This window comes from Panicum virgatum, chromosome 6N (genome assembly GCF_016808335.1).
Source record: "Panicum virgatum strain AP13 chromosome 6N, P.virgatum_v5, whole genome shotgun sequence".
Taxonomy (NCBI): Eukaryota; Viridiplantae; Streptophyta; class Magnoliopsida; order Poales; family Poaceae; genus Panicum; species Panicum virgatum.
This window is the reverse complement of record NC_053150.1, coordinates 52,954,831-52,972,190: the sequence shown is the minus strand read 5'-3', so window position 1 is coordinate 52,972,190 and position 17,360 is coordinate 52,954,831.

The window sequence follows — 17,360 nt, the reverse complement described above, 5'->3', positions numbered from 1 at the left end:
CCTTCCCGCCGCTATAAATAGACCCCAGTCCCGCCTTCCAGCTCCGCAACCGCCACGAGCCGCGCCTCCTCCCAAGCTCCAGCGCCGCCGCCGCAGCCCCTCCGCCCGCCACCACCGCTCTCGACGACCCGCCCCCGCGCGCCGCCTCGGCTCGAGGTAAGGCCGGGGATCGGACCCCGCACCTCCCCACTCCGTTTCCCCCCTCCCTCTATCCGCTATCATAGCCCAGGGCCACCGGCCAAGCACCACCGCCTCCCGTTGCCGCCGGCCACCGTGGCTAGGCCACCTCGGGCCGCCTCGGGTTGAACCGCAACAAGGGACCGGGTCCTCCCGCCTCACTCCTCCTTTTCCCCTCACCCCGAGGCCATACCCGCGCCCAGAGCGGCCGAATCGGCCGCCGCCGCCGAGCCCTCCCCACTCCCCTGTTCCCCAGCGCGGGGGGTGGAGGAGGAGGACAGGGCATTTAGCCCAAAGGCCCCTCCCTTTCCCTTGATTCAGTAAAGAAACCCCCCACTCTTTACTATTTTGCAAAAGAAACCCTGCCCTTTACCTTTTTCAAAATAAGACCCCCACCTTATGAAAACATTTATAAATAAGCCCCTGACCCTTTTAGAATGATCCGAGAAGTTTCTAAAACACAAACCAAGCCCCTGCTTTCTCAAATATAATTACAAACAGGTCCCTGGACCATTATTCAACCCCTAAACCTTTGATTAACCTATCATTTCATGCACCAAACGAACTCTGATCAACCCAAAACTCTACCACGCCTTTCTTAACCTAGTTTCGGCCATGCCATTAAGAATCCACCCAAAAATGTTACTCCGTACTCCATATCTTATGTGTTCCCGATTCGAGCTCAACGATAGATCTCTATTTTCTGAATATTGATTGTGTGCTTGTTTGTGTGCGCTGTAGACCACGGAGTGAACGAAGGAGAGCCCGTCAACGAGCAGTGCTGTGAGCAAGTGAACGAGGACCCGTTCCGCGACCCCGAGCCCGAAGGACAAGACATCCCAGAAGGCTTTGAAGACGGCAAGTTCAATCCCATCCTTTGATGCATGTTTCTGTCCTAGTTTTTATAAACACGACCCAATGGCCTATTTTATAAAATTACATAAGTTTTGCTTGCATGAAAACATGGTTGGATAGCCACCCCTTGATTTGTGATGACCGTTCCTTGACCACCTAGATTAATGTCTGATTTTGCTTGGATGTTAATCGATATTAGAATGCTTAGGACTTTACTCATAATACGATTTATTCTACAAAGAAAATGTGTGCGTGTGGGATGGGATAAATGTGGTGTTTTTGTAAAGAAAGTTTAGACATGATGGATGGCATTTCTACGGATTTGCCATTTGGTGTGCTCGTGCCAATGTGGCATGGCAAAGAAGGGAGATATCCATCTTGTCGTGTCTAAGGACCGAGTTGGTGTGTCATCTCACCTAGCTCCACTATCGTGCAGATCACTCGACCGTTGAATGGGCAACGACTTAGCATAAATCCCACTAGTTAATTTGATAGCCATCAAGAGAGCTGAGAGCAACGGGTGACTAAGGAGAAGGGATAAGCCCCGAGTGACTTATGCCCGGTTATACCTAAGTGAACGGTCGATGACCCCTTGGTGCATCCCGTGATGGCTAGTCAGGTTTAGCTAAGGTGGGTAATGGCTATGTCGGGATCTACACCGACACTTCGGTGCTCGTGTTGTGGTACCCGCTTGTGGGTAAAGTTGCGCACCTCTGCAGAGTTAAAAGCTATTCGAATAGCCGTGCCCACGGTACTGGGCGAGTTACGGTGTGGTCACATAACTAGTGTTTTATTGGGATGGGCTGGTGTGAGTTGTTTTGGAATTGTGTCCGGCAGTGTGTCGTGTGCTACGACGGACGGGGAGTCCGGTAGCAGTTTAAAACTTGAACTCCGTGTTACTCAATACAAAAACTGGTTTCTGAAATGTTTTCTGCTAAATAAACCCCTGCATAAAATTTGGCTTTCTGCAAACTAAACCATAACCTTATCCTTGTTTTACCCGTGCATGTTATTCTAATATAACCCCCTCGGTGGGTGTGGTTGGACTTGCTGAGTACGTTTGTACTCACCCCATTCTTACTTTTTACAGAGGAAGACCCAGACTTCGTACCCGACGACGCCGAGTAGGGTTATCGTTCAACACCCAACCTTGCCTGTGGAACCGGCCCTGTTCGGGATGTTTTCGCTGACGCAGAACTCTGAACCCGAGCTAGACCCCATGTGGGTTGCGGTCTGGTGTTATGTCGTAGCTTGGTTACTTTTTATTATCATCTGTATCGAGTGTCCTCCTCGGAGGTTTGTATGGTAATGAACAATCTGATGTAATAAATATGGCATCAGCCTCCTGGGACTGATGTTTGTATCACATTTAAGTCTTCTCTTATGAGGGGACGCTTCAGGTGGTATCAGAGCCGTAGGTTGGCTGTAGGACGTAACCCTAGGATCGAAACCTCGTTTTAAGCCCTTTCGCACTAGGATTATTCCTTCCTTAACCCTTTCTTCACACAAACACTCACCACTGGTTCTTGCCCTATTCCATATGGCTGACAATGGATGGATCGGCAGAATCTGTCACGCAGAGCCCAGCCTTCCTAAGTTGTTGATACTCAGCCTGGAATGCATCGGAGTTGTGGATCCACCAGAGTTTCTCTACTGGGAGTATGACTCCAAGGGCACTCTTCGGTGCGACCTAATGATCTTCGTGGCAAGAAGCACCCGCCACACAGATGTGGATCCCTGGTTCATCTCCACCACTGGTTTTCGCTTCCCGGACACCTATCGAAAAGCCGCCCGCAAAGCCCTGCGACCTCTACGCGTGATCTACAGGCATCACCTTCGGCGGACTCCTATGGGATTTTTCCCGCCGACTGAAGGAAGAGGACGCACATGGATTGCCCGGATGAGAGGACTTGGAAGAGAAGAAGAAGACCTAGAAGACACGGTCTCTCACCTGTCCATCTACCTCACAGGCCTGGATGAACTCTACCGCGAACAAGCGGCGCAACGGAAGCAACAAGTCCACAGAGCAGAAAAGGCAACCCGAGAGCTGGACGAACAACGGACCAGAACTGTACACGCCGAGTATTCCCTAGCCGCTCTCCAAGTCTAGATGCAAGAAAAAGAGGTGGAACTGGAAGAACAACAGGCAAGAGTCACACGCGCCGAGAATTCCCTAGCCGCTCTCCAAGCCCGAATGCGAGAGTACGAGGCCCGCAGAGGAATAGGTGGATGGATAGAGGAAGAAGAAGAGGAAGAACCCATGGAAACCCATTGGGATGTAGGTACTCAGATAGAAGAAGAACCCGAAGAAACCCACTGGGATAGAGGTACTCAGACCGAAGATGACGCGATGGATCGGTACCTCCCACTGAAGAAGCGCTCCCTTATGATCGAGGAAGAATCCCCATGATAGGAATAGCCCTAAGCTAGAACCTCTGCTCTAATAATCGTGTAACCATGAAGTTGTACCCCACCATGTTGCAATAATAAATATCATCTACTCCCTTTGTGTACCTCAAATATTTGTGCAAGTTTTCACCCTATCTTTGTTTTCAGATGGCTGAGGAAGGATGGACCCAGGGCAACTGTCAAACTACACATGGTTTCCCCAGCCTCTTGATCAACGCTCTAGAAAGCCTTGGCGTCACGGAACGTCCAAGGTACTACAGCAGAGAGTACGAACATCATGACACTCTCCGCTGCAGGGTGATCCTAGTCATCGCCAGAAGTGACCGCTACCCCGACATCCAGTCATGGCGAGTGATCGCTACAGGGTTTAGGCACCAGGACACCTATCCCTTAGCCGTCAGGAAAGCACTCTGTTACCTGTGCAGGATTTTCGAAAGACACCTCGCCCCTACACCAATGAGATTCTTTCCGCCGGCCATCAGAACCCCAGTTTGGGAAGCTAGAATGAGAAGCCTGGAACGGCGCCGCCATGAAGAAGGCCTCCTGTACCAAGTGGCTACCTACCTAGCCTCCTTGGATCAGCTCTTTGACGAGCAAGCCAACTTGCTGAGGGAACAGACCCATCGAGCCGAGCAAGCAGAACTTGCGGTAAGACTGCAACAGATCTGAGCAGTCCAAGCTGAGGCAAGAGCCGCAGCCGCGGTCAGCAGTGAAGCTGTTGCTCAGGAGAGCCTCAGGCAAGCCCGGGACCGGCGTATGCAGGAATGGGCTAGAAGTGGAACCCCAGTCCCGGCAATAGGAGAAGACCATTGTCTGCTCGGAACGCCCATCATAGGTTGGGGACCACTCGTTGGAAACCCACAAGCATCACCCGAGAACCCTGGAAGGTTTACGGCCGCCGCCGCAAGAGAAGCCACTACGCAACCCCGGGAAAACGGAGATCTAGAGGACGGCGAGCATGGACCACTCATTCCCTTGGAGGACGTGAGTTCCCTTCCAAGGGAAGAACCCACTCAAGCCGATGAATTTGCCTAAAGTGCTAGCGACTGTCGGGGGATGAAGCCGTGTGGTCCGAAGAGGATTTGTGCCCCCTTTCTTTTGATGTTATGTACCTGGACGTGTAGTACGCGTTTGGCCTTGCCCGTGTTGTACCCTCCCTTGCAGTAATAAAGTTGTTTGTGCTTGTTGTTTGCTATGTGTGTGTGCTTGTTGTTTGTGTGCTTATCGGCAGTAGGTAGATACTGCCTTTTCAAAATACGTATTAAAACAACTTAAACATCACCTAATCTTAGTCCCAATCCACTCGATTTGCATATGGTTTCCCAGAGCGTCACAAGGGCCTCCCGCAACCGGATCCCTCCAGTCGCTGATGTGGGAGTGCAGCCGAATGGACAGAGCCTTCCTCAGGATGAACAAGAAGTGAGCCAGAACGGAGGAGAAAACCAAGAAATGCCGCTGCCACCACCACCACCCCTCGGGGACCTGGCACAAATAATCCACAATCAGACCCTCATCCTTGAAACACTGGCCAATGCTCTTGTCAATAGGCAGCCACGAGGACAAACCATGAATGACAAACTGACAGCTTTTCTGAGGACCAAGCCACCAACCTATGCTGGATCCAGCAACCCTTTGGATGCAAATGATTGGCTGCGTGTGATCCAGAGGAAACTTGAGCCGTTCGAGTGCTAGGATCGAGATAAAGTTCTGCTGGCAGCACATCAACTCACCGGGTCTGCCTTAGCCTGGTGGGAGAATTATTGCGCTGCTGCCAGAGATGCCTCCACCATCACCTGGAATGAATTCGTGAGGGAGTTCCGCCGTTATCACATCCCCTCGGCGACCATGAAGCGCAAGGCAGATGAATTTCGCGCACTTCAGCAGGGGAGTATGTCGGTGGAAGAGTATACCCACCAGTTTATGGAGCTGGCCCGCTATGCACTAGAAGAGGTGAACGATGACGAGAAGAAGCAAGATATGTCCAAGAAGGGACTAAATCCAGAACTCAGAACCCTACTCACCCCTCAGATCTATCCTGATTTCAACACCTTGATGAACAAGGCAATCCTCACAGAGAAGGCCAAGATTGATGAAAGAACGGATAACAAGCGCAAGTTCTTGGAGAGCAAGTCACGCCAGCAGGATCGTTTCCAGAAGCCCAGAAGCTTCAGCTACAACGCACCAAGGTCCCAAGCTCCAATACAGTACAGAACTCAGTCTCAAGTGATAGGACATCGGGCCCCTAACACCCAGCTCAGAAGCCAGAACACCATGAGGGCCCCGCAAAGTAATGCAAGCCAGGTCACCACCAACAACAACAATGTGAGGGCCTGCTTCATCTGCCGAGAGACGGGACACTTCATCGCTGACTGCCCCTATGCCAAGAACAAGCCAGCTACGTCGGCCTTTTCCAACACGGTGAACGGACCGAAGCCAGTTCTGACGGGTGCCAACCGAGTACCCATCCGCGGCAACAACAACACCAACAACAATAGCCAGCAGATGAGGCAGCCTCAGCAGTCGTATGGACGAGCCCGCGTCAACCACATCGACGCACAGGAAGCTCAAGGAGCTCAAGGCGTAGTACTCGGTGAGTACCTAGTCAGCTCAACCCTCGCAACAGTACTGTTTGATTCTGGAGCATCACACTCATTCATATCCTCCAGTTTTGTGGAGAAACATAAAATACCTACAGTACTACTAAAAACACCCATATTAACCCGAACACCCGGAGGAGACATCAGGTGTCAACTGGGTTGTCTACGGGTAAGGATCAATTTAAGTGGGGTAGAATTTCTAGCGGACCTAGTAGTACTTAAGTCAGAAGGGATAGACGTGATCCTTGGAATGGATTGGTTAAGCCGACATAATGGTCTCATAGGCTGTACTGACAAAGTGGTACACCTAACAAACCCAGAAGGAGTACGAGTGACCTGCCATACCCGGGGAAGTGGATCAAACCCAATGGTATTTAGCATGGAAGCCAAGTCCCTGGAAGAAGTCCCAGTAGTGAATGAGTACCCAGATGTCTTCCCTGAGGAACTTCCTGGTATGCCACCGGATAGGGATGTAGAGTTTGTTATTGACCTTGTCCCTGGAACTGCCCCTATAGCTAAGAGACCCTATAGAATGGCAGCCTCTGAATTGGCAGAACTGAAGAAACAACTAGAAGAACTACAACGAATCGGCTTTATCAGGCCAAGTTCGTCGCCTTGGGGAGCCCCGGTTCTATTTTTCAAGAAGAATGATGGAAGTATGAGGTTGTGTGTAGATTACCGGGCACTAAACGAGGTCACTATCAAGAACAAGTACCCCCTTCCCAGGATCGACGACCTTTTTGATCAGTTAAAAGGAGCTAAGTACTTCTCCAAGATTGATCTCAGGTCAGGATATTTTCAGCTCAAGATTAGGGAAATCGACATCCCGAAGACAGCCTTTGTCACCCGATATGGGCAGTTTGAGTTCACGGTGATGTCTTTTGGGCTGACAAATGCACCTGCCTATTTCATGAACCTCATGAACAAAGTATTTATGGACGAGTTAGATAAGTTTGTCGTAGTCTTCATTGACGACATACTTATTTACTCGAAGAGTATTCAGGAGCACGAGCAGCACCTGAGAGTTGTCTTGGAAAAGCTGAGAATGCATAGGCTATACGCCAAATTCAATAAGTGTGAGTTTTGGCTGGAGAAAGTAGCCTTCCTGGGTCATATTCTGACCGCGAAAGGAGTAGCGGTGGATCCCGAGAAGGTCGAAGCAGTCTCCAACTGGCAACCACCGACCAACGTCAGTGAGATCAGAAGTTTCCTTGGGTTAGCTGGGTATTATCGGAGATTCATTGAAGGATTTTCTAAGATAGCCCGACCCATGATAGAGCTGCTCAAGAAGGAGAAGAAATTCACCTGGACAGAATCATGTGAAAGGAGTTTCCAGGAACTGAAGCGAAGATTGACTACCGCTCCAGTACTGACCTTACCAGATATTCAGCGGGATTTTGTCATCTATTGTGATGCATCCCGACAAGGATTGGGTTGTGTGCTGATGCAAGACAGGAAGGTCGTTGCATATGCTTCCCGCCAACTCAGGTCTCATGAGCAGAACTACCCGATCCACGATTTGGAACTTGCAGCCGTAGTACATGCTCTTAAAATTTGGAGGCATTATTTGATTGGAAATAAGTGCGAAATCTATACCGACCATAAAAGCCTGAAGTATATCTTCACTCAACCAGACTTGAACTTGAGACAGAGAAGATGGCTGGAATTAGTCAAAGACTATAATATGGAAATCCATTACCACCCGGGAAAAGCAAACGTAGTAGCCGATGCCCTAAGCCGGAAATCCTATGGACCCAAGGATGACCATCTGCGCGAGGAGATGGCACGATTAAATGTGCACATTGTCCCTCGTGGTTCCAGCCAAGTGCTGAACGTTCAATCCACGCTAGAAGACAGAATCCGAAAGGCACAAAGTTCGGATAAAGGGCTAATGGAAATCCGGGGACAGACTGGAGAAAATAAGGCACCAGATTTTAGAGTGGATAATAAAGGAACCCTATGGTATAAAGATAGAATTTGTGTACCCCGGAAAGGAGACTTCAGACAAATGATCATGGATGAAGCTCACAACTCGGCATATTCCATTCACCCAGGATCCACCAAAATGTATATGGACTTAAAACAAAAATATTGGTGGAATGGGATGAAGGCAGATATTGCACGATTTGTCGCCCGGTGCGATACTTGTCAAAGGATCAAAGCTGAACACCAAAAGCCAGCAGGATTGCTGCAACCCCTACCCATCCCGGTATGGAAATTGGATGAAATAGGAATGGACTTTGTGGTGGGCTTGCCCAGAACCCAGAAAGGACACGACTCCATATGGGTAATAGTGGATTGACTTACTAAATCAGCTCATTTCATACCCGTACGAACCAATTACGGCGGAGAGAAGCTGGCCAAGCTCTATGTGGTAAACATAGTGAAATTGCATGGTGTGCCCAGCCGAATTGTTTCAGATAGAGGGACCCAGTTCACCTCTAGATTTTGGAAAAGTTTACATAAAGCTATGGGCACCAAGTTAGATTTTAGCTCCGCTTATCACCCGCAGACAGATGGCCAGACAGAAAGGGTAAACCAGATTATGGAAGATATGCTACGAGCGTGTGTCCTCACCTATGGCAAAGATTGGGAGCAGAGTCTACCCTACGCCGAGTTCTCATACAACAACGGGTACCAAGCAAGCTTGGGCACGTCACCGTTTGAAGCTCTCTACGGAAGGAAGTGCAGAACACCGCTGATATGGTCAGAAGTTGGAGAATGTGCCCTAGTCGGCCCCACACTCATAAAGGAAGCAGAAGAAAGAGTTGCCGAGATTAGAGAGAAACTAAAGGCAGCCCAGTCCCGACAGAAGAGTTACGCCGACAAGAAAAGGCGGGAAATAAGTTTCAACCCAGGAGATTTCGTGTATCTCAAGGTGTCACCCATTCGAGGAACCCGAAGATTTCAGGTACAAGGAAAGTTGGCCCCCCGATACATTGGGCCATACCATGTTCTGAAGAAAGTTGGAGCAGTAGCATACCGCCTAGAGCTACCAGAAGAGATGTCAGATATACACCCGGTGTTCCACGTCTCGCAATTAAGAAGGTGTTTGAGGGAACCCGAAGCGGAACATGTGCCAGTAGAAATGATAGATTTGCAGCCAGATCTGCGGTACCAGGAAATACCGGTCAAGATTCTAGACACTGTCACTAGGAGGACCAGAAACACCGAAGTACGGATATGCAGAGTCCAGTGGAGCAGACACGGAGTGGAAGAAGCTACGTGGGAACGCGAAGACGCTCTGAAGAAAGAATTCCCCCACCTTTTTAGAAACCAGCCGAATCTCGAGGACGAGATTCATTTTAAGTGGGGTAGGTTTGTAACATCCCGAAATTACCAAATCAAATCGCTCGCTAAAAACCGCCTTTTTAATCGTTGAGCTCGGAGTTTTTCCGCCCGATCTCCCGATCCCTGTTGGACCCAACCCCGACAGCCAAATCCACCGCCCTGTTTCTCCCTCGACCCTCGCGTCGCGCTCACGCGCGCCCAAGCACCGTGCGTGGCCGACCGGGCGCCGGTTCCGGCACGAATCCCTCTCCCTCTCTCTTCTTTCCCTCTCTCTCCCCTCCTTTTCTTTTTCCTTCTCCCATTTTTTTCCCTTTTCCCTTTTCCCTTTTCTTCTTTTCTTTTCTTTTCCTCTCTCCTCCCTCTCCTCTCTCCTTCCCTGCGCGCTCGGCACTCCCTTCCCTCCTCCTCAGCCGCGCGGCCCGACCGCGCTACCCTCCCCGCTCGGCCCGCTCTGCTCCGGTTGACCTGGCCCCCCTTCCTCTCTCTCTCTCTCTCTCTCTCTCTCTCTCTCTCTCTCTCTCTCTCGCTCCCCGCTCGGCCACTCCAGCACCGCCCCTCTCTCCTCCCCGCGCGCGCTGCTGCTGGGCAGCCCGCCGCCGCACGCGCACGCCACGCCGCGGCGCCCCTGAGCTGTGCGCCCGCACACGACCACCTGCCCCGCGCCACGCCGTGGCCATCGGCCCGCGCACGCCGCGATGCACGCGCACCCGTACCGCCTGGCCGCGCCCGCGCGCGCAGCGCCACACCGCGGCCCCGCTCGCCACTGTCGCCGTTGACGCCGCACAGCGACGCCTGCCGAGGCGTCGCATCGCCCGCCTCGCCACAGCTCGTCGTTGACGCCCGCACAGCACCGCCTACGACCTGCCCGACGCGTCCCGTCATCGCTGTGCCGCCTCGCCACCAGCGCCGCCGCGTCGCGACGCCCTTAACTTCGCCACACCGCTCGCCGGCCTCCGCCCGCGCCCCGCCAAACCCTTACCGCCTTCCCGCCGCTATAAATAGACCCCAGTCCCGCCTTCGAGCTCCGCAACCGCCACGAGCCGCGCCTCCTCCCAAGCTCCAGCGCCGCCGCCACAGCCCCTCCGCCCGCCACCGCCGCTCTCGACGACCCGCCCCCGCGCGCCGCCTCGGCTCGAGGTAAGGCCGGGGATCGGACCCCGCACCTCCCCACTCCGTTTCCCCCTCCCTCCATCCGCTATCATAGCCCAGGGCCACCGGCCAAGCACCAACGCCACCCGTTGCCGCCGGCCACCGTGGCTAGGCCACCTCAGGCCGCCTCGGGTCGAACCGCAACAAGGGACCGGGTCCTCCCGCCTCACTCCTCCTTTTCCCCTCACCCCGAGGCCATACCCGCGCCCAGAGCGGCCGAATCGGCCGCCGCCGCCGAGCCCTCCCCACTCCCCTGTTCCCCAGCGCGGGGGGTGGAGGAGGAGGATAGGGCATTTAGCCCAAAGGCCCCTCCCTTTCCCTTGATTCAGTAAAGAAACCCCCCACTCTTTACTATTTTGCAAAAGAAACCCTGCCCTTTACCTTATTTCAAAATAAGACCCCCACCTTATGAAAACATTTATAAATAAGCCCCTGACCCTTTTAGAATGATCCGAGAAGTTTCTAAAACACAAACCAAGCCCCTGCTTTCTCAAATATAATTACAAACAGGTCCCTGGACCATTATTCAACCCCTAAACCTTTGATTAACCTATCATTTCATGCACCAAACGAACTCTGATCAACCCAAAACTCTACCACGCCTTTCTTAACCTAGTTTCGGCCATGCCATTAAGAATCCACCCAAAAATGTTACTCCGTACTCCATATCTTATGTGTTCCCGATTCGAGCTCAACGATAGATCTCTATTTTCTGAATATTGATTGTGTGCTTGTTTGTGTGCGTTGTAGACCACGGAGTGAACGAAGGAGAGCCCGTCAACGAGCAGTGCTGTGAGCAGGTGAACGAGGACCCGTTCCGCGACCCCGAGCCCGAAGGACAAGACATCCCAGAAGGCTTTGAAGATGGCAAGTTCAATCCCATCCTTTGATGCATGTTTCTGTCCTAGTTTTTATAAACACGACCCAATGACCTATTTTATAAAATTGCATAAGTTTTGCTTGCATGAAAACACGGTTGGATAGCCACCCCTTGATTTGTGATGACCGTTCCTTGACCACCTAGATTAATGTCTGATTTTGCTTGGACGTTAATCGATATTAGAATGCTTAGGACTTTACTCATAATATGATTTATTCTATAAAGAAAATGTGTGCGTGTGGGATGGGATAAATGTGGTGTTTTTGTAAAGAAAGTTTAGACGGGATGGATGGCATTTCTACGGATTTGCCATTTGGTGTGCTCGTGCCAATGTGGCAGGGCAAAGAAGGGAGATATCCATCTTGTCGTGTCTAAGGACCGAGTTGGTGTGTCATCTCACCTAACTCCACTATCGTGCAAACCACTCGACCGTTGAATGGGCAACAGCTTAGCATAAATCCCACTAGTTAATTTGATAGCCATCAAGAGAGCTGAGAGCAACGGGTGACTAAGGAGAAGGGATAAGCCCCGAGTGACTTATGCCCGGTTATACCTAAGTGAACGGTCGATGACCCCTTGGTGCATCCCGTGATGGCTAGTCAGGTTTAGCTAAGGTGGGTAATGGCTACGTCGGGATCTACACCGACACTTCGGTGCTCGTGTTGTGGTACCCGCTTGTGGGTAAAGTTACACACCTCTGCAGAGTTAAAAGCTATTCGAATAGCCGTGCCCACGGTACTAGGCGAGTTACGGTGTGGTCACATAACTAGTGTTTTATTGGGATGGGCTGGTGTGAGTTGTTTTGGAATTGTGTCCGGCAGTGTGTCGTGTGCTACGACGGACGGGGAATCCGGTAGCAGTTTAAAACTTGAACTCCGTGTTACTCAATACAAAAACTGGTTTCTGAAATCTTTTCTGCTAAATAAACCCCTGCATAAAATTTGGCTTTCTGCAAACTAAACCATAACCTTATCCTTGTTTTACCCATGCATGTTATTCTGATATAACCCCTCCGTGGGTGTGGTTGGACTTGCTGAGTACGTTTGTACTCACCCCATTCTTACTTTTTATAGAGGAAGACCCAGACTTCGTACCCGACGACGCCGAGTAGGGTTATCGTTCTACACCCAACCTTGCCTGTGGAACCGGCCCTGTTCGGGATGTTTTCGCTGACGCAGTACTCTGAACCCAAGCTAGACCCCATGTGGGTTGCGGTCTGGTGTTATGTCGTAGCTTGGTTACTTTTTATTATCATCTGTATCGAGTGTCCTCCTCGGAGGTTTGTATGGTAATGAACCATCTGATGTAATAAATGTGGCACAGCCTCCTGGGACTGATGTTTGTATCACATTTAAGTCTTCTCTTATGAGGGGACGCTTCACTGGTGGTGGTCGATGATTTCTCACACTACACTTGGACTTTTTCTTTGCGCGCCAAGTCTGAGACCTTCCCCACCCTCCTCCACTTCTTTGCCTGGGTGTCCACTCAGTTCGGCCTCACCATTAAGGCCGTCTAGTGTGACAACGGGCGTGAGTTCGACAACTCCACCTCCCCGTTCTTTCTTCCTCTCTCGGGGTGTTCAGCTGCGTATGTCTTGTCCGTATACCTCTCCACAGAACGGCAAGGCTGAGCGGATGATTCGCACGACGAACGACGTCATGCGCACCCTTCTGATCCAGGCATCTCTGTCTCCCTGATTCTGGGCTGAGAGTCTCCACACCACCACCTACTTGCTCAATCGCCTTCCGTCCACTGCTTCTCCTGCTCCCACTCCACACCACGCTCTTTTCGGTACCCCTTCTCGCTACGACCACCTTCGTGCCTTCGGGTGTGCATGTTATCCTAACATCTCCGCCACTGCTCCTCACAAGCTGGCGCCCCGCTCGACTCGTTGTGTATTTTTTGGTTACTCCCCTGACTATAAGGGGTACCGATGCTTTTACCTCACCTCTCGCCGAGTCCTCATCTCCCGACACGTTGTGTTTGATGAGTTGGATTTTCCCTACTCCATCTCCTCTACACCTTCCCCTGACCCCGAGTTGGAGTCTCTGTTTTCGCCTGACCCGGTGGTTCAACCACTTTTATATGTCTGTTCTTTCCCTGCAGGCTTTTCTGGTACACCGGCACCGCTATCGATGATCCCTGCCACACCTCGCGCGGCCCCCATGCCTGCTATCGCGCCACACGCGGCCCCGGTGCCTGCTGTCGCGCCACGCGTGGCCCCGGGACCTCCTGTCGGGCCACGCGCGGCCCCGGTGTCTCCTGCTGTGCCACGCGTGGCCCCGGTGCTTCCCCCTGCACCTGCGCGGTACGCTCAGCCGATGCAGGTGTACCGGCGTCGTTCGGCGCCGGCACCGCCGCCGCCTCCGACTCCAGAGGCTCCTGCGGCGCCTACACCGGAGCCGTCGCCGTCGCCGCCGCCGCCCCCGCCGACTCGCTCTCGAGTCGAGTCGGCAGTGTACCACCCGCCAGTCATCCATCGGGATCCTCGGCATATCCATCCCATGGTGACTCGGCGGATGACGTCTCAGGCCGCGACTCTTTCCGCCACCGAGGGAGAGACGCGGGTCTCTCCGGTACCCTCCTCTGTCCGCAATGCCTTGGCGGATCCTCACTGGCGTCGCGCGATGGAAGAGGAGTACGCAGCTCTTCTTGCCAACCAGACGTGGGACCTCGTGCCGCGTCCATCTGGTTGCAATGTGGTCACTGGCAAGTGGATCTGGACGCATAAGCGTCGGGCTGATGGCACATTGGAGCGCTACAAGGCTTATTGGGTTCTCCGGGGTTTCACCTAGCGGTCTGGTGTGGACTATGATGAGACCTTCAGTCCAGTGGTGAAGCCTGCTACTGTGCGCACGGTCCTCTCGCTTGCGCTCTCTCGCTCTTGGCCTGTGCACCAGCTGGATGTGAAGAATGCGTTTCTTCATGGCACTCTGTCAGAGACAGTCTAATGCTCTCAGCCAACGGGATTTATGGACTCCAGTCGTTCGGACATGGTCTGCCAGCTCAACAAGTCTCTCTATGGTCTGAAGCAGACTCCTCGGGCTTGGTATTCTCTGTTCGCCACGTTCTTGCTGACATTGAGGTTCACCGAGGCCAAGTCTGACACTTCTCTCTTCATCTACCGCCGTGGGGATGAGACTGCCTACCTGCTGCTCTATGTTGATGACATCGTACTCACAGCCTCTAGTCAGCAGTTGTTTCAGTGCGTCATCTCCTCCCTGCAGTAGGAGTTTGCTATGAAGGATCTTGGTCAGCTCCACCATTTCTTGGGTGTTACTATTGAGCCTCGTCCTTCTGGCCTTCTCCTTCACCAGCGGTAGTATGCACTCGATATCCTGGAGCGGGCTGGGATGACTGATTGCAAGTCCTACTCCACTCCTGTCGACACTCAGGCGAAGCTGTCTGCTGATCTGGGTGACCCCGTGGCTGATCCTACTGCCTACCGGAGCCTTGCCGGTGCCTTGCAGTACCTCATCTTCACCAGACCGGATCTCACCTACGCTGTTCAGCAGGTCTGTCTTCACATGCATGATCCCCGGGAGTCACACCTTGCTGCGCTGAAACGTCTCCTCCGCTACGTCCGTGGCACTGTAGACTTCGGCTTGGTTCTTCACCGCTCTCCCACAGCTGAGCTGGTGGTCTACACCGACGCTGACTGGGCTGGTTGTCCGGACACTCGTCGCTCCACTTCCGGCTACGCCGTCTTCCTGGGCGGCAACCTTGTCTCCTGGTCATCCAAGCGGCAGCCGGTTGTCTCCCGCTATAGCACTGAAGCGGAGTACCTGACTGTCGCTAACGGCGTGGCGGAGGCGTTCTGGCTCCGACACCTCTTGGCGGAGCTCTACAGCCCGCTCGCCAAGAGCACGCTCGTCTACTGTGACAACGTCAGCGCCGTGTATCTCTCCACCAACCCCGTCCAGTATCAGCGGACGAAACATGTGGAGATCGACTTGCACTTCGTGCGCGACAGAGTCGCTATCGGCGATGTTCAGATTCTCCATGTCCCGACCACCTCCCAGTTTGCCGACATCTTCACCAAGAGTCTTCCCTCCTCGATTTTCATGGAGTTTCGCTCCAGCCTCAACGTAGCCGGTGGCTAGTTATGGCTGGGGGGGTATTTGCCCTACATGTACTTTCTCGTTGTCCAGTCTTGAACACCGCTGCGCCGGTTGTTCAGACTGCGGGGGGAGTGTTGGTGTATATGTGAGCCCATGTATAGAGGCCCATCTAGTGGCCCATGTATAGCTACTATATTACCCACCCTTCTAGTGTTTGGAGGAATACAGACAATTATTCTCTTCCACGGTAACTAACCAGATAGATGCTCATGTATGATCTAGCCTCCACTCACTCGAGTGGACAATAAATAGTGATGATCGATCAAGACGAAGAGAAGGCCCTCCCCTGCCCCTGAGATACTAGGTACTAGCTATCAGATGTCTACCTGCCAATCGTGCACACACGTGCAAAACCATTGTTGGAACTCTAATCTAATTACTGTCCACCATCTTGACTCTTGACTGGATATATATGCTAGTGAGTTTGGTGTATATGCTTGCAGCTAACTCTAGCTTAGATATGAAATCTTTATATCCCTAGTGATACTGATAGAGCATCCTAGCTAATACTGACAATTTTGACCGCCGAGTCAAAAGCCCCTTGTATGCAATCAGCTGCATCTGATTGTGATGTTCTCATTTCAACACTTTAACCTGCCGCTAGCATACACAAGCTACCCGATCAGCCTGATTGCCACCAACCTAGGTGCGTACCAAACAGCTCATCTCAGACTAAATGCATCATATCAGCCTAATCGCCTCCACTGCAGCAGCAAATGAACAGTCCATCGAAGTTGTAATCCATTCACAGTCTGAGGAAAATAAATGCATATATATGATGGTACTAAAGTATTCGAAAATGGTACTAATGGAAGGCAGTCATAAAGCCACTTCTTTGGATGGTTTCCAACCTTTAATCCCCCAAACTCACCAACCACTTCAACTGGTTCCATTACAGGGTGGCCCTTCTCTAGACTCCAAAGATTAGATAATAATTCTTGCATTACTAATTTACAATTGCGTGTGGGTCTGATAATATGTTACCATACACACTGTAGCTTGCTACGACAATCTATTGGAGCAACAAACTACTGTTTTCAATGATACGTTGTAATTGTTTATTTGGTTGCATGTTGTCCTTAATTTTTTGATCTTGCAGGTCTGGCACATACTGACGTACAGGACAATGAGTTCAAAACTATAAATAAATAGGAAGCAGGAAGGTGTACTTTAATCAAACCAACCCAAAAGAAAGTTATGCTTATGGAGCCTGCAGGCCAATCCACAAACAAGTAGGTGTCAGATCAACCATCAACAGAAGATACTGGTTTATGAGCTGTACATTGAGCTTTCAAAGTATGCAGAAAAGAGTAAAATAGTAAAGTCCTTATCGTGATTACAGATCCAAAAATTCCAATAATAAACTGAGAATATTTATTATATGCTTCCTTATAGGAGAACAAAAGAAAGTTTTGTTTATAAATGATTACTAACCTAGTCAATGTAAGCGAAAATACATTGGCAACTACAATAACCAGTAAAGTAACATGATAATAGGAACCAGCTTTATCTCATCAAAATTAAATTAATATGAACCAGCTAAGGAAGAGACAAGTATTAGGGGAAAAGCATCATGAATTATGTTTTGTTGGGTCTACAGTACAATTTAGTTGGGACGATGAGAATGATAGTAAACGCTAAATACATGCCACTGTTGTGGCAGGTGTGACCACTGATCATTTCATTCCCTTTACATACTTTCATTAGTCTGGAAAGTGGCAAACTTGGTGTGGGCAAGCTTATAGTTATTTCTCTACATTTGCCGATATTAAAGTACTACAAGTTTAGATGGAAGAACTGCACCAATGTTAAACATCCAGAATTACAGAAGCGCCTCAATTTACATAATCAGCAGTATAGCCTCCACGAGAAGAACATTAA